Genomic DNA, 18,431 nt, shown 5'->3' with positions numbered 1-18,431 from the left:
ACCAAGACTTTACAAGCTACGTGATCTATGCATCAATGAATGTAGCACACATAGTGGACTGTCATACAGAAGAATTGCCCTAATATAAGCCTTCTCTGCACAAACGTCACAACGCATACACTTCACAAGACAAAATAAGGCGCTCCTATATGATGAATGATATCATGCCTTGATAAATATCCATGTGAGGACCACAACATCGACAGAATAAATCACTGCAGAGCATGTTTCTGCAACGGATAACTGATAGCCGCACACCTGGAAATTAGTTATGCTATTGTGCTACTTATAAGCTGTTCATGGAAACAGTATGATCGGTATTCGGAACTGATCTAGGTTCTAAACAAAACCAACAACACACATTTGGACAATCCCTGCATACATATACATTAAAAGTGTTCTTTGTTCTGTTGTCTCTCTCAAAAACACACAAAATGCTGATCTAATTTTTTGCTGTAAAAGGAAAAATAAAAACTTTAAAAGCGTTATTTTGTAATAACAAAACCATCATTCACCTTTCCTCACTCTGTTACATGTGGCAATCACCTCATATTAAGATATTAGGACAATATCCTAATATCTTTTGCTGGAGCATATATTTAAGAGTTTTAAAGCATATTCTTTTTTAATTAACAGGCCAACAATATCTAGCAATCTAGCATCAACTAATTAAAAGTTGATAGCCCAGTTCCTCAAAAGGGTGCTAAGGTTCATATGAATGGGAGTAAAAGTTTAGCACCCTTTGGGTTCTGCGCCTGAAAACCTAAACAACAAAGCAGCGCTTAGTTAAACAGGAAACATGCCATGTATCTGCACACGCAGGGAAAACGTCTGGCACTTCGTTTGAATCTTCCTGTGTACAAATTCCCAGTAGGCTGTCACCTTAAGGCTGCGTACGCTGGCGCTGACCGCGCTCATGCTTGAGAGCTGTTACATCACCAACTCTCTAAGCATGAGCGCCGGGTGTCCTGTCTATTTCTCAAGCGGGAGCAGGGGGCTTTGCGGGCAAGTTGAGCGCGCTTGAAAGTCACTTTTTTTTGTCTCCTCAAGCGCCAAGCTTGGGAGAGCGTGAGCAGGTGCGCACCTTGTGAGCGGGGACGTCTACATTACAAGTACAAGAAGAAAAAGCGGCAAGCGCCGAGCGCACAGCACGCTCAGCGCCAGCGGGACGCAGCCGTAGTCATTTACTCAGGATGTGGCTGCAAAGTGACCTGTCAGATCTCGTCTTTAATACACCACATTTCTCAATGGTTTGTGAGGATATCAGAGACAATGGGTGGTGAAGAGTTTCATCACAGTCTCTTCTTCACAGTAAGAAACCAGAAGTGAAGAAATCCAGCAAACATGTTATACCAGGGGTGGGCCAACTCCCGTCCTCAAGGGCCACCAACAGGTAGGGTTGTCAGGTGGCTTCTCCAAAAATACTGGACGCAATGGTAAAAAGGTGTGACGCGCTCAAGACACACAGACACACACCGCCTCTTTCCACTCCATGCTGTTTCCTCCTCTCCTTGGCCCCACCCTCAGGCTCCTGACACCTCCTCCTGATTGGCTGCTGCTGGATAATGCAGCCAATCAGGATGGAGGAAGCTGCCCAGCCCCCTAGCAACAGCCCTGCTCAGGGAAATCCCGCTGCCCCCAAAGCCGGTCAGGTCCCTATGTCCAGAGACGTAATACCAGTATACACATACATGTCCAGTATTACCTCTAATTTTTTACTGGACAAAGTCAAAATACCGGAAAGTCCAGTTCAATTCTGGACACCTGGCAACACAACCACCAGGTCAGGTTTTCAGGATATCCCTGCTTCAGCACAGGTGGCTCAATCAGTGGCTCAGTCATTGACTGAGCCACCTGTGCTGAAGCTGGGACTGATTAAGCCACCTGTGCTGAAGCTGGGACTGTTTGAGCCACCTGTGCTGAAGCAGGGATATCCTCAAAACCCGACCTGTTGGTGGCCTTTCATTACTGGAGTTGCCCACCCCTGGGTTATACACATTTCCTGGCACCTTCGCATATTGGTATTTACCAGTAGAAATGGTGTGGCAAAATGTGCCAAATGAGAGATTGTGAGAGACAAGTCCTGGTATACAGCCACCAAACCCGTGTACGACATAAAAAATAGATGATAGGTTACTGGGTACTTACTACAAGATGGTCATCGGACCGAGCGGTACAAGTGATACAGTCATGAATAATAAGTGGCGCTGTTGGCACCTAAACCATGAAATGGGAACCCTCCTTATCAAACACATTTACTTAATATACGTTTTCAAATTTCAGAAATGACCGCAAATCACACTCACAAAGTTTCTTCCTAGCTGCTGTACCTAACCTAAGAGTTCAAGATGAGGAATACAACAAAACGCGATGTATGGCTCACCAAATAGCTGTAAGGACTGTTCTTTTAAGCAGTGCAAGGAACACAGCTGCAATGCTCAGAGAGAATTAAAAAATAATAGGACTACTGTATTGTACATTCAATCATTTTTTTTATTTACAGGAGTATGCGTAAAAACTAGAGCCTTTGGGTGCTAAAATTCCCCGATATTCAGGCTATCCAAAAAGCATAGACCAGTGTTTTTCAACTGGGGTTCCCCAGGCATTCCTAAAAGGGTTCCCTGCAATGGTCTGGTCATTTGAAAATTGTACAAAATACAGAAGAATTTACAATGCATCTGATCTTAGACGCGCTATTAGAGAGGGTTGGGGTTCCTTACAATGCATCTGATCTCAGACGCGCTATTAGAGAGGGTTGGGCTTCCTTACAATGCATCTGATCTCAGCCACGCTATTAGAGAGGGTTGGGGTTCCTTACAATGCATCTGATCTCAGCCACGCTATTAGAGAGGGTTGGGGTTCCTTACAATGCATCTGATCTCAGACGCGCTATTAGAGAGGGTTGGGGTTCCTTACAATGCATCTGATCTCAGACGCGCTATTAGAGAGGGTTGGGGTTCCTTACAATGCATCTGATCTCAGACGCGCTATTAGAGAGGGTTGGGGTTCCTTACAACGCATGAGATCTCAGATGCACTATTAGCCCACGTCCATAGTAGGAGCGACAGCGCGAGCGCCGAAAACAAAAGGCTATAAGGCCATAGAGGGCGCGTGGTGCACGAGACCGACCAATACTTCGCGAGACAATTATTTTTTATTTTTTTGCCGCGAGACGGCCGGGTCACATGCGTGGATGAGGGCGAACCGCACACATGACATCACAGGCACGCCCTCACCACGCCCCCCATCGCGCGATCCTACAGGCCACGGATCGCTACTTGTATAGACGCGCGTGACGTCATGCGCTCCGTCGCCCACCTGTATTATATCCGAAGCTTAGAGAGGGTTGGGGTTCCTCAGAATTTCAGAAGACCTGGACTAGCGAACAAGACCCAGAGAAGGGAGAACTTTACAGGAAACGGGGGCACTAGCAGACAGTGCAAACATACAAAGACTTGGTACTGGGGGAAGGAGAAGGAGCAGCTCAGAGAGTAAAGACACTGACTGGCACGGAACCTGGTTCAATTCCCGGTGTCGGCTCCTTGTGACCTTGGGCAAGTCACTTTATCTCCCTGTGCCTCAGGCACCAAAAACATAGATTGTAAGCTCCATGGGGCAGGGACCTCAGCCTGCAAAATGTCTCTGTAAAGCGCTACATATAACTAGCAGCGCTATACAAGAACATGCTATTATTATTATTATTAAGTGAAACAAAAATCTGGAAACCAACAAGAAATGCCGTATCAAAACGGCAGCTGGTCTTTGTTTTTTTTCTTCCTTTTCCTATGTTTAAATCAGTTCTGGTTACATTGAGAACAACGAAATATTAACCTGCAACAATGTATAAACCAAACGGTTACCAGTTTAGTTTTATAGAAAAGCAAAAAACATGAAAGTCATATAAAACTTGTGGATGGGAAAATAACCTGATATTGTATTAGATAAAATACATATTTGCCTACGATTAGAGGCAAATGTTGGCAAAGTTGATGTAATGCAAGATTTCCCATAAAAAGTATTAAACAACAACAAAAAAGGGTCTTCACCTACAAAATCCAGCACTGTCCATCATTCCACTCCATCCCTACGTGGGACACCACAGTTACACCCCACAGTTACCCAGAACTAGCTTGGTCATACTAGGAGCAAATAGACAAAGATGTCCCTGGGCTTTTGTGCACACAAATAGGTGACAGCAGTATTTTCCACTCCAGGGAACAACCTCTCAGGCAACAAGGGACTACGAGGCAATTCATTTAAGCACTTAAGTACTAAATTAGTAATGCGTTGCATACTTGCAGCCAGATGATGTGCGTTGGAAAACAGAACTATAAAATGACGTGAGCAAGAACAGATGCATGATAGTCAGCGGGAACCTGAAGATGTTCGCTCGCAAACATGTTGCAAATACTTGGCGCATGGCACAAATGACGTTGCACTGTCAAAGCTCATTTGGTTTCGGTACGACCGGGTTTTATAGATAACGTCTCGCTATTTTGCCAGGGTGATATCATTTGGTAACACTTTATTGCTCGGGTCACACTGCATTTTGATCAAAAACAAAGCAAAACAAGTTACACTACAACAGGGGCGGCCAACTCCAGTGCTCAATGATCGCCAACGGGTCAAGTTTTAAGGATATCCCTGCTTCAGCACAGGTGGCTCAATCAGTCCCAGCTTCAGCACAGGTGGCTCAATCAGTCCCAGCTTCAGCACAGGTGGCTCAATCAGTGGCTCAGTCTTTGACTGGAGTTGGCCACCCCTGCTTCAGAGAAATGAGTGGCCTGCATGCAGGAATCAATCACTATATATAGCAGGCAAGGAAGGGCGGGTAGCCGTGCTGGTTCTATCTTCCATGTAGTAACACAGGAGGGAGAGGGAGTAGCGGGTATGATGCCTTTTATGGGACCAACAAGTAGCTGATATGTTACAAGCTTTCGAACATCTCAGGGCCCTTCGTTGGGTAACCCTGACCCTGAGAGGTTCGAAAGCTTGTAACATATCAACTACCTGTTGGTCCAATAAAAGGCGTCATACCCCCTACTCCCGCGATCGCATGGCAATTGTCACTCAAATCAAAAGCAGTTAACGCTGCAATGAGGTTAATGATAACTCAGACATGTCAACTTTACAAAACAAGGGAGATTTGGGGGTTAAGGACCAAAATAAAAAGGCATTTGAACTGAAAAGTACAGACGTCAATAAGTTGGATCCTGTAGAATGTCATTAGGCTGAGGCTCAAATTCATTGTCCTTTGAAGCTGTTTTTCCGTGCCGGGGAACTGTTTGAGCTCCGTTCTAATAAATGGAGCACAGAACAGTTAGAGAAGCAGTTTCACAGCAGACTGAACAGGGCACAAATAAATGCAGCTTCGCTGACCCGGAGAAGCAGCTTCACAAGAATAGAAATCTACGTTAGTAACTGAGATTTACTGAGAGTTGATAGGTCACAGCCCTTTGCAATGGTGCAGGCAATGAAACTGGAATCAATATTGTAAGACAGTAAAGTACCTTTAAATCACTCTAGGCATCTTCAGGAGGGTCCTATCTGTTTAAATCCCAGTATAGGAATGGATTGGTCACATCAGCTGAAAGGTAAAAACCGCAGAGGTAAGTACTGTACTGTACAGGCATTCTGAGCGGGTTAACGGGTAAGTACTGTACAGGCATTCCGAGCGGGTTAACGGGTAAGTACTGTACAGGCATTCTGAGCGGGTTAACGGGTAAGTACTGTACAGGCATTCTGAGCGGGATAAAGGGTAAGTACTGTACAGGCATTCTGAGCGGGTTAAAGGGTAAGTACTGTACTGTACAGGCATTCTGAGCGGGTTAAAGGGTAAGTACTGTACTGTACAGGCATTCTGAGCGGGATAAAGGGTAAGTACTGTACAGGCATTCTGAGCGGGTTAAAGGGTAAGTACTGTACTGTACAGGCATTCTGAGCGGGTTAAAGGGTAAGTACTGTACTGTACAGGCATTCTGAGCGGGATAAAGGGTAAGTACTGTACAGGCATTCTGAGCGGGTTAAAGGGTAAGTACTGTACAGGCATTCTGAGCGGGTTAAAGGGTAAGTACTGTACCGTACAGGCATTCTGAGCGGGTTAAAGGGTAAGTACTGTACTGTACAGGCATTCTGAGCGGGTTAAAGGGTAAGTACTGTACAGGCATTCTGAGCGGGTTAAAGGGTAAGTACTGTACAGGCATTCTGAGCGGGTTAAAGGGTAAGTACTGTACTGTACAGGCATTCTGAGCGGGTTAAAACAAAGCACAAAAATCAAGTACTTATAATAAACGTCTTTACATATTTGTTTGAAGTGAGCTTGTAACAAATGGCTTGCGTAAAATATATATATCACACATTATTTAAGTTATGGTGGGGGGGAAAAGGTGACTAAAACCCCTCCACTGTATAGCATATAGCAGTGGCAGCACGGTGTGCTAGGTGATAATGGCGAAAGGCAGGGTTGCAGACCTGTCTAAGACATGTGAATGTGCTCACAAGCTATATATATATATTTTTTTTTTTTTTCAAGACTGTTGACCAATATGAAATAAACCACAAAAATGTCTTCAATTCAAGATGCGTGAGTGCCAATGAATTTATTTATTACTGCAGGCTGACCCACATGTGCTATGTGCTTTATACACACACACATACACATATATATAAATATACACACACACATACACATATAGCCTATTAAGAGCATTGTGAGAGAGGTAGCTGCTTAACAGATTACGACAATGGTACAGTACCTGTCTGGCGCTTTGATGCTGCACCGTTGACCGTGCAATACACCTAAGCCATTGATCCCCACCCGGTAGCGGCGGGTATAAATTGCAGCTCTCGAGAGCTGCTACTTGGAGAGACTTGTGGCAGAATGTGTGGCCTGGCTATTACATTTATTTGATCAGGTTTGATCCTAGGAAGTGTATGTGGTTTCTGGGCCTGTCATGGGGGGAGGGGCTGCACGCTGGTTACGGTGCTAAAAACAGACCACGGGACCTCACAGGATTGCAGCGTCGGACGCAAGGCATTGTGGGGTGCTACTTTGGAAGCTTTCGCTGTGTTTGACAGCTATACCACCCTGTACCTCTTATTGGGCTGGGGAGTAGGGGTGTTTATTGGCATGGGGGGAGGAGGAGTCTGACTTTTTTCGCCGACTGGTGAATCTTAGGCCCAGATCCACGAGGCTCCATGACGTCACTTAGCGTGGCATTAACCTACGTTAACGTCGTGTTAACACTAACCGTGTATCTTCAGCCAACGATAAGTCATGTTTTCTCCCGTAAAATGCACGGCGTTACCTATAACAGCCGTTAGTGGTAATGACATGCAAATGAGGCGTTGTCATTACATCACATACACACAAAAGTCCGTTACGGTTAATGTGGAGATTCAACTCCACGTTAATTAGGTCACAACTAAACGTAGCGTTCCTCCTATCCACACCCTTAAATAGAGGTTGTACAAGGTCTGGATGGGTAGAAAGCGACAATTTTAGTATTAAACTAACATAACGTATTTCACTGCGTTTTGTTCCCCTCTCCTCTCTTTCTCAACTTGAGTTTGGATAGGAGTAGCACAAAGACAAACGTAACTTCACCTTATTGCAAGATAACACAACGCTGCAATAATGTGAGGTTACGCCTGTGCTAATGAGATGTAGAACAGCTGGTGCTATGGCATATAGTTAGCTTTGTGGATACACGGTACCTCTGGGGAACATAATGTCCATTCGTTCGAGGTAACATTACATTATGAACCCGGATTTCACAGGGCTTTTTTTGGATCTAGAGCAGTTTTCAATCTTTTTATTGGGGTTAAGGAACCCTACATTTTGGCCGAACCACGACCCTCTCTAATACCGAGTTTGAGGTCAGATACATTGTAAGGAACCTCAACCCTCTCTAATAGATGCTCTGTTAGAGAGGGTTGGGGTTCCTTACAATGTATCTGATCTCAGACGCACTATTAGAGAGGGTTGGGGTTCCTTACAATGCATCTCATCTCAGACGCGCTATTAGAGAGGGTTGGGGTTCCTAACAATGCATCTGATCTCAGACGCGCTATTAGAGAGGGTTGGGGTTCCTAACAATGCATCTGATGTCAGACGCGCTATTAGAGAGGGTTGGGGTTCCTTACAATGCATCTAATCTCAGACGCGCTATTAGAGAGGGTTGGGGTTCCTTACAATGCATCTGATCTCAGACGCGCTATTAGAGGGGGTTGGGGTTCCTAACAATGCATCTGATCTCAGACGCGCTACTAGAGAGGGTTGGGGTTCCTTACAATGCATCTGATCTCAGACGCGCTACTAGAGAGGGTTGGGGTTCCTTACAATGCATCTGATCTCAGACGCGCTATTAGAGGGGGTTGGGGTTCCTTACAATGCATCTGATCTCAGACGCGCTATTAGAGAGGGTTGGGGTTCCTTACAATGCATCGGATCTCAGACGCGCTATTAGAGAGGGTTGGGGTTCCTTACAATACATCTGATCTCAGACGCGCTATTAGAGAGGGTTAGTTTAAGTCTAGTTTCACGTTGAGGGCATCTATATGACTGATGTGGCTTACCGAAAGTTTTGGACTTTGAAAGTGACTTACGGGTGACACAAGTTTGGGGACCACTGACCTACGGGGACATTTTGCCAATTTTGTTAGGTGTTTTGGACATCTCTATGGGTTTCAGACTCAAAGCCAGAATGTGAAGTCAGGAAATGATCTTTGGCTTCGTGTAATTGTAATTAAAATTATAATTTAATTAAAACCGAATTTGAATGCTTTGGATTAATTACTTTATTTTTATGCTGCAGCAATGCAGAGCTATTTGCTTATCTCCCTTTTCTAGCCTTTACAGACAGGAGGCTGTAGCAGTTGTGTTATTTTATGATTATATGTATCTTATAAAAAAAACATACATGTATCTATAACAAAATATTTACATATAAGGCACGTTCTATAGTGCCGGGCACGTGCGCAGATTTTTAGTTGACTAACGTCAGCCTTTCTATACGAGGGCTGCGCGTGCACGGCAGGGAGAGTTATTAAACTTTTTTTTAATGTAAAAAATCTTACTTACACTTACACTCACAGAACATATACACACACATACACGCACATACTGTACACGCCTATACACTTACCTGCAGCTCCCGGCACTATATACAGGAAAAGCATGCGTTCGCATCCTGTATATAACAGCCCTAGGGCAGATCTCTATAAAAGACTTGTCTTTTAAACTTTTATTACACATTCAAATGTATGGAAGAGCGTTCATTCATAAAAATGCACTGAAATCCCTTTCAGAATCGGTTTCAAAGCTATTATCAATTAAAGTTTTAACCCTTAATTGACGTACCTACTATTCACCTTCACTGACTGACACACAAGAGGGGCAAATGTCAGAGCCAGACAGGGTAAATATTTTCATTTTAAAAAGGAGCTATTCATGAACTTTTATTTATTTATTTTAATCATGGGGGTTTTTTTTTTTTACATAGATTTGAACCAGGGCGTCTACGGGGCTGAACCCCGTTCATTTCAGCTCCTGGGGACCCCCTGCTTCCACAGATACAGACCTCCAAAAGGGGGTGCCGGTATCTCAGCAAAGTTTAAAGCACCCGCGTCCCGCGGGCCAATAGGAGGCCGTGAAGTAATCTGGTTTGATGACCAACCTGATGGTGTCACAGCCTCCTATTGGCCCGGAGGGCGCGGGACCTTTTAAACTCCTGTCATTACGTGATCCCTGCTAGCCGAATGAAGGGTCTACCGACACCCCGTACTGGGTCTGTATCTCCGGCAGCAGGGGGTCCCCGGAGCTGAAATGAATGGGGTTCAGCTTCGGAGACCCCTCTCCTACGTTAATAATAAAATAGTTTGCCAATATAAATCACGTGGTTGGATTGCCACAAATTTTGATAATGCCCACCTGCCATTTATAGAAGTTGACTTCTTAATGCCCACACATGACGCTCTATTACAGGACTACACAAAATTACTGGCACACTGGCGCAGTTCAACACACAGCACTGACGTTCCGGAATTATAAGTCTTCTATACGTGCTATACTTATATATGTGATTCTATACGTGCTATGCCCAGAAATGTGCACCAATATTGATGCCATGGAAAAGATTATTTAGCCTTGTCCCCTACGTTGCAGACTCATCCGCTGCGGTTTATCTCCTAAGGCCGCGATTGTACTGCCGGCGTGCACGCGACCACGTGACATCGCACGCACACGCAACCTGCACTGCAGGCATCGGGAGGCGACAGGGAGGCGTGTCGCCGTGACGTCACGTGAGCGGTTCACCCTCATTGGCTGAACCGCTCATGTGACGCGGCAGGAACAATTTCAAATCTCTTTTCAAAAATCGTGCGCTTGGACGCGTTGTTCGTGCGCACTCACTGGACATTAATTTGTTTTGGCGGCGCACAGCGTCGTGCGAACGCGCGCCGCCACTATAATCCCGGCCCAACAGTGTAGTACGAGCAACACTAATGGATCCATTTATCAAGTTAAAAGTTTGCTACGATTGTAAGCTCTTCGGGGCAGGGTCTCCTTTTCCTATTGTTTTGTCTGAAGCGCTTATTCACTTTGTGCTATAATATTGTCACATGTATTGCACAGCGCTATGTACCTGGATGACGCAATATAAATAAAGACATGCATACGATAAGAAACATTTTCAGCGTTTCTGTGTGCGTTTCCTGCATGCTGCGGCCCCATGGATATAGCTTTCCAAGCAAATGTCTTATATTTAAAGCAGCTTGACAACCAGGGATGTTTACAACCACCTGGGTTAAGACCCCCCCAACAGGTCAGGGTTTGAGGATATCCCTGCTTCAGCACAGGTGGCTCAATCAGTCCCAGCTTCAGCACAGGTGGCTCAATCAGTGGCTCAGTCATTGAGCCACCTGTGCTGAAGATGGGATATCCTCAAAACCTAGCCGGTTGGGTGGGGGGGGGTGTGTCTTGAGGACTGAAGTTGAGAACTAAACCTTTCGCTGCTTGCCTCTCTGGCAGAGAAAAGGGTTAACACAAGTTGGAAAACTACGGACAAAGACACAGTTGTGTGTCGCAGGCCACCATTCCCAACCGTTCATTAAATGAAAATGGTTACTGCGTGCAGGACCCGCCTTGAGACAGGCAGGTATCAACTTCCCATCATCCATGGAATGCAATAAAGTCCTTCGTTCTGTGCAGAGTGGGAGCGGCTGCTGCTGCTGCATCCTTCTTGCAGGAGGCGCACACAGGTGCAGGAGGCGCACACAGGTGCAGGAGGCGCACACAGGTGCAGGGCACCCGTAGGTTTCGCTGCAGTAACACAATCTGACGCTTCTGCAAACCATTTTGCGCAGCGTGAGGAGTTCAATGCAGATTTTAGGGGTTATTTTTCTACAGTCTGCCGTCTGCAAATTTAAAAAAAAAAAAACTCCAATTGCAATGGGATTTGCCTCTTCTTTATCAATAGTGTTTGCGCTTTTGGGGGGGGGGGAGAGGGGGTAGGTGTGGCACTTTTTTTGCTCCAGTTTTGCAGCAGGGGAGACTCAAGCAAAATACCACCATTAGTCTTCCAATAGAAAGCTGTGCGTTTTGTTAGCCCAGAGGCATACTTGCAGATCCATACCTGTCGGGAAATACCCTTTTAATTGTGAGATAGGCGGCTCAGGGCCTTGAAAAGGCCGTGCCAGACAAACAGCTGACAGCTGACACACAGACACATTCCTCCTTAAGAAGAGTCAGGAAAGTTGCAGCCCCGCCACGCAGCAGAAGGGGCTGAGTTGTAACAGTCAAGTTAAGTTTACATTCATTACGGAAAGGCTACAGGAAATAGCTATGTCACCATGAACTGTTACAGGACTCTTGCAAACAAGACCCCCCCCCCCCAACTGGTCAGGTTTTAAGGATATCCCTGCTTCAGCACAGGTGGCTCAATCAAAGACTGAGCCACTGATTGGGCCACCTATGCTGAAGCAGGGACTGATTGAGCCACCTGTACTGAAGCAGGGATATGCTGAAAACCTGACCCGTTGGGTGGGGTCTTATGGACTGGATGTTAGTCCAAATCCCTTTAGTCCCGGAGCGGGGCAACTCCAGTCCTGAAGGGCCTCCAACGGGTCAGGTTTTCAGGATATCCCTGCTTCAGCACAAGTGGCTCAATTAATAAGACTGAGCCACTGATTGAGACACCTGTGCGGAAGCGGAGATATCCGGAAAACCTGACCTGTTGGTGGCCCTCGAGGACTGGAGTTGCCCACCCTTGCTTTAGTCCAAGGGGTGTTGCTAAGAGTTGTTGTTTTGGGATCCTAGCAGCCCAGTGAGGCCACACTTTGGAAGGCTTTTTTTTTTTAGTTTCCGTGCTGGAGGTACCCTGTCCAATAAAAATAATGTCACTTTTTCTGCTTCGCAATGAGCTCTATGTATTCATGCAGCAGCCCGCGCTGTTCGCCATTTTGCTTTTAGTATGTGAACGCTGTTTTTATTTTTACAATCTGGCGCTCCGTTCGGGGAGCTTAAAAGCAGCTCGTATTAGTATGTATTAGTATGCGTCCGGGAGGTTAAAATGGAGTCCCGGTGCGGTCCATAGGTTACCATGGCAACCTCTGACGCTAGAGATTGAGAAAATCAGTTTTTTTTGTTTTTTTTTAAAAAACATTAAAAAGAGCAGGACTTAAAAAAGATCCAGTCCTCAAAATACTAACATCCAGTCCTCAAAATACTAACATCCAGTCCTCAAAATACTAACATCCAGTCCTCAAGACAACCCCCCACCAGGTCAGGTTTTTACAATATCCCTGCTTCAGCAAACGTGTCTCAATCAGTGGCACAGTCTTACTGATTGAGCCACGTGTGCTGAAGCAGGGATATCCTGAAAACCTGACCTGTTGGTGGCCCCTGAGGACTGGAGTTGCCCGCCCCTGAACTAAAGCGATGGACAGGACCCTCCATTGTTGGAAAGGGACCTTCACAAAGCTCCCGTATTGCTACTTTTCCCAAGCCAGGGGTGCCAGCAATGCGTTGCAAGTCCCTTAGGCAGTCAAGGGGTTAACCAATGCAGGGAGTCAAATAATTAACCCCTACCGCTGCCAGAGGGTCCTTTAACCCCTATTCTAATTCTAATAATATATTATATACAGCTGCAGATTTGAAAATCCGCCACCCTCCTGAACCACAGCGTCAAATGATGCCGCGGACGTCACCACCGTGACGCTGCACGGCGTCGCACTGCCATGGTAAAGCGCCGGCATGCTGCCATTTGACGTTGCGACGTCGCGTCACCATGGCAACGCGCTGTCATGCCGCCATTTGACGCTGCGGTTCAGAAGAAGAAGGAGGGCGGTCAGCAAGGAGATGGCCGCCGCAGCTAAGTGACTTCCCATCAGGCCCGAGAGCGCGGCAAATGTATATGGGGGGGCAGACATTTTTGCCGTCCAATGGGACGACATCCGCCACTGATTATATACGTATATCGTTATTTATATAGCGCCATCCAGGTGCGCAGCGCTTTACAATACACGTGACATCATATTATAACACACAATGGGAATAAACGCTTCAGACATAAGGCTGGGTCCCCTGTGCCACTGAGCGCGCAGTGCTTGGTGAGGTTGCGTCTGGCTATTTCAATTTTTATGTCCCCGTGCTTGCGAAATAGCGCGGACACCCGGCGCTGGTGACGTTACCAGCATGAGTGCGGTCAGCGGCAGCGGGGACTCAGCCTAAAACAATAGGAAAAGGACTCCCTGCCCCAGAGAGCTTACAATGCATAACATGTATTATTATTATTATTATTATTATTAGGTACTGCATCATCATTATTGTTATTATTATTTCACTGCATGTGCTGCTGAGCAGAGGTGCACAGCGAAAGAAAAATAAGCATACCGTTAAAAAAAATAAAAAGGGGTGACACATGCCACAAAGTACAGGGGTGAGAGTATAAAGCAGACAACATACAGGCACCAGGAAATCCCTAACAGCATGCAATGGGGTGGGGAGAGGAGTTTGGGGGGAGGAGGGTAGGGGTTACTTTAACTTGCCACAGATGGGGGAGGGTTCAAGGGGATTTATGCATTGGAAGGCAATTTAGGGTTAACATGCATGCAATAGAGGGGCTGGGAGAGATTGGGGGGGGGGGGGTAATGATTCTGCACATGCATGTATTATGTATGTAGAAGGGTGCATCCCCCCAGCCTCCTCCATACACACACATAGGCCTCTCTATATGTTTGCAAAGTAGCTGCTGCATCCCCCCACCCCCCCTGTATTACACCTAACCCCCCAGTATTAGACCCCCCACCCACTCCAGTGCAACTTACCGCGGATGGAGCCCGTTAGGTAAATAATCATCTTGCAGCGGGGTGGGGCTGGGGGAGGAGGAGACCGGGGGACTCGGTGCTTCCGCTGCCTGTGTGTGTGAGCTCCAGCCTGGCTCAGTCTCAGCGCAGGCAGCTCCCATAATAACCAGCCTCACAGCATCATCTCCAGGGGCTCCCAGCCGGGCCCTGTGTGTCCTCACTGCTCACTCACTGCTCACTCACTGCCCACACACTGCCCACACACTGCCCCCTCCTCCTCACACAGGGACACTCACCACTAGGCTTATCAGTGTTATTGATATTATCACTGTTAGTATTATCAGCATCCTTACTGTTATCAGTTATTTTTATTAGCATTATTATTGATATCATTATCATCATTAATGTTATTATCATCATCCTTATCATTATTTTTATTAGCATTATTATCATTGTTATTGATATCACTGTTTGTATTATCGTCATCCTTATCATTATTTTTATTAGCATTATTATCATTGTTATTGATATCATCACTGTTTGTATTATCATCATCATCTTTATTGGCATTATTATCATTGTTATTGATATCATTATCATCAGCAATATTATTATAATTTTATTATCATCATTGTTACTGTTATCATTATTTTTATTAGCATTGTTATCACTGTTATAACTATTATTATCATTGTTATTTATATCATCATTATTATTTTATGGCTGTTATCAGTATTGTCATTTTTATTATCGCTGTTATCATTTTGTTACATTCATTATTATAATTTGTTATTAATATCATTGTCATCATCATTATTATCATTGTCGTTACTGTTATCATTATTTTTATGAGCATTATTAGCATTGTTATTAATATCATTCTTATTATCAGCATCATCATTACTGCTATTGTTAATATAATCGTTACTGTTATCATTAATATCATCATTTCTGCCATTATTATTATCATCGTTACTGTTATCATTAATATCATCGTTACTGTTATCATTATTGTCTTTTTTATTAGTATCATCATTATTACTGACATCACTATTATCATTATCATGATTAATTGTTACTATCATTATTACCATAATTTTGTTATCATCATTATTTTTGTTATTATTATTTTATTATCATCATTATTACTATCATTATCATCATCACGAGTATTATCATTTTTAAAATGATAATGATAGACATAATACTGATCATCATTATTATTAATAATATAATTTTATTATCCTTGTTACTATAATTAATATCATCGTCATTATCATAATTCCTGTCATTTTTATTATCATTATTACTATAATTATTATCATGGCTATTATTATTATTATCATCATTATTACTGTTATTATCATCGTTGTTTTTATTCTTCTCATCATTATTTTTATTATTACCATTATCATCATTATTATGTTTAATATAAAAAAAAATTATCTCTGTTATAATCATTGTTATTATTGATAGCCAGTTTTCTTCCCGGAGAACCCTATATGGGGCAGCATTGGATTTCCTATGGCTATCGCTGATTTGGAGTCAGTCTCACTGATCTTTTATATGAGCATCATATAAAACCCCCTCGGTATCAAGACAAAAGTGGAGGAAATATTGGGTCTTAAAAACTGTGTTTATCTGATGTATCAAAGACAAAAAAATAATCGTATTGCGTTTAACCCTTTGAGTTCCACAAGGCGTAGTCACACCATTGTCCATGGGGTCTGGCACTGGGTTTTAATGAAGCGCATGGGTACCTCCGCTGGCTGATACTATACATCTCACATGCACTGACCTTGGCCCCCTGCAGACGCACTGACCAGAACACCCTCCTACTGTCGCTGTACATTCTACCCACTTACCACTTAGACTATAAGCTCTTCTGGGCAGGGAATCCTTTTCCTAATGTTACCTTTATGTCTGAAGCGCTTATTCCCAGTATGTGTTATATTATTGTGTCACGTGTATCACTGCTGTGAAGTGCTATGTACATGGATGGCACTATATAAATAAAGATACATACATGCATGCATACATACATACATGTACTGGTTACCGCCTGCCCACGGACTGCTGCTGTTTTTCAGCTTAGAAAAAATCTGCAGTGACAGCAAACGAGAGAGGAGGACTCCGGGTTGAAGGCTGAGGGTTTTCCGGGTTGAGGGCTGCCGCGGTTACGTGACCGGCAGTGAACTGGTTAATGTGATTTTTGTCTTTGGTACAAACGGTGCACTTATGGTTACCCCAGAATTGGTCCGCGTTTGCCTTGATATTCCCACGCAGATTTCTGTTTAGTCTCACCGAACAAAATATGGGGGGGGGGGGGTTCCATTAAAATGCCATTTTTGTTGGCAGAACTCTAAAAATCCCACTGATTCCAGTCAGTGGAGGCTGACCTATAACCTTAAGCCGTGTGCATATCACGCATCTGTCATGTGAGGGGAATTTCCTAGCTTTGTTGTGCAAGGTTTCACACCAATTTAACTTGTCCTGAATCTGAGTAAAAGCAGCAATATCAGTTTTGTTTACAGCATTGGAACCGCCGGAACTGAACTGTTTGTTTTTTTGTTTTTACTATTGATGCACATATTAAAAGAAAATTTTAAATAAAACCGACAGCTCGGACTGCTGCTTTAACTGCGCAATCCACACCAGTTGGTTCTGCGGTGCTGCTCCGTGGTCCCCTGATGTGCAAAAATCCTCCCCCCCATCCCACCGCCCACCCTTGGTTCACATGGTACAAACATCAGGGAAAGGAAGTTGTCTGCCACCAGAGACAAAATGGCCGTGGCCTTCCGAGCTCGCTCCAGCGGCCAATGAGAAAGCTACAATGTCATCAGGAGAGACGTCGCAGGTTTCTATTGGTGGCCCGTGCCACCATGTTTGTAGTTTTGTGCCCAACATCGAAATTCTTGGATAATGTGAGAACTCCCGGTTCAGGTAAGGTTAAGAGAAAAGGCCATTTCAGAGGGGATTGGTGCTGTGAGTAATTATACAATTCCCCAAGAAGGCACCAGTCCTTCGTATCCCATGTGACCCCAGCTCTTACGAGCTATTGTGTCATTGCCCAGGAGGAATATTGGATCAAATAAGATTCATAAAGGTCAGAGGCAGAAGCGCCAATGTACATCTCATGCCAGTGAAAACGCTAATGAGGCTAGTACGATATATACATTGTAATAAAGTATGAGGAAACAGGAGGACCTTTCTCACAGTAGGAATGCCATCAGAAATCATTTAATAGATGTTTTGACCCATACATTAAAAGCCATATTGACTAAACGGCGTTACGCCATAGCAGGGCTCCTTATGACCTATTCAGGCTGTAAGGTGTCTCCTGGATTTATAGTAAGCATGTATCAAAGAAGTTAATGTATCCAGCTCGCCAAATTACCACCCAGTTATAACATTATCTTGTTTCTGGTTAAGTTCCACCTCGTTAATTCCAACGAAACATGAGGAAATCCAGCCCTGCGTTGTTTTCCGGGGGCCCTGATTAAAGTGATATTAAACATGCATTCTGAGACATGAAGACTAAGCAAGGAGACGTTACACCCTTCCATAGCAGCCATTTTTACAGCAGGGTTTACAAAGAACATGTGTTTGGCATTTGGTGTCATTTCAGATTTTCTTCTAATTAGACAACGATCGAGCAAACACTGTCTATTCCAGGGGCGGCCAACTCCAGTCTTCAAGGGCCACCAGCAGGTCAGGTTTTCAGGATATCCCTGTTTCAGCTGATCCACTGATTGAACCACCTGTGCTGAGGCAGGGATATACATGCATACATTGATTATAGTGGCACTTCACTAAAAATGGTGTTCTACCCAGGTACTTAATCAGCCAAGAAATTAGGTATAATAGAGAGTAATATTTATTTATAAAATGTTTTACCAGGAAGTGATACATTGAGAGTTACCTCTCGTTTTCAAGTATGTCCTGGGCACAGAGTTATGATGACAAATACATGGTTACAGATACATAGTTACATTTAGTGAACAGTGTTATACATTATATACAAGACATTGCACGCACAGTTAAAGATAATATATATCATAGGCGTATGTAACAGTTACAGATCAGATTAAAATGTGAGACCGCTTTACTTTCGAAAGAACTTAGAC

The 18,431-nt window shown here is 44.3% G+C and overlaps 1 protein-coding gene across 1 annotated transcript in view; it reads right to left on the bottom strand.

Annotated features, from left to right (window-relative positions):
• ATP8B4 (ATPase phospholipid transporting 8B4 (putative)) overlaps window positions 1–14,572 on the bottom strand; it is a 138,334-nt gene extending 123,762 nt beyond the window's left edge. Inside the window, exons 1-2 of the mRNA XM_075575622.1 lie at window positions 14,326–14,572; window positions 5,511–5,587 (exon numbers count right to left, since the gene is read on the bottom strand). The gene's annotated coding sequence lies outside the window, so the exon portion shown is untranslated. The remainder of the gene's footprint in view (window positions 1–5,510; window positions 5,588–14,325) is intronic.
• Window positions 14,573–18,431: the final 3,859 nt, after the last annotated feature.

This window comes from Ascaphus truei, chromosome 18, assembly GCF_040206685.1.
Source record: "Ascaphus truei isolate aAscTru1 chromosome 18, aAscTru1.hap1, whole genome shotgun sequence".
Taxonomy (NCBI): domain Eukaryota; kingdom Metazoa; phylum Chordata; class Amphibia; order Anura; family Ascaphidae; genus Ascaphus; species Ascaphus truei.
The sequence above is the reverse complement of the archived record's forward strand: the minus strand, read 5'-3'. Positions and strand labels throughout refer to the sequence as shown.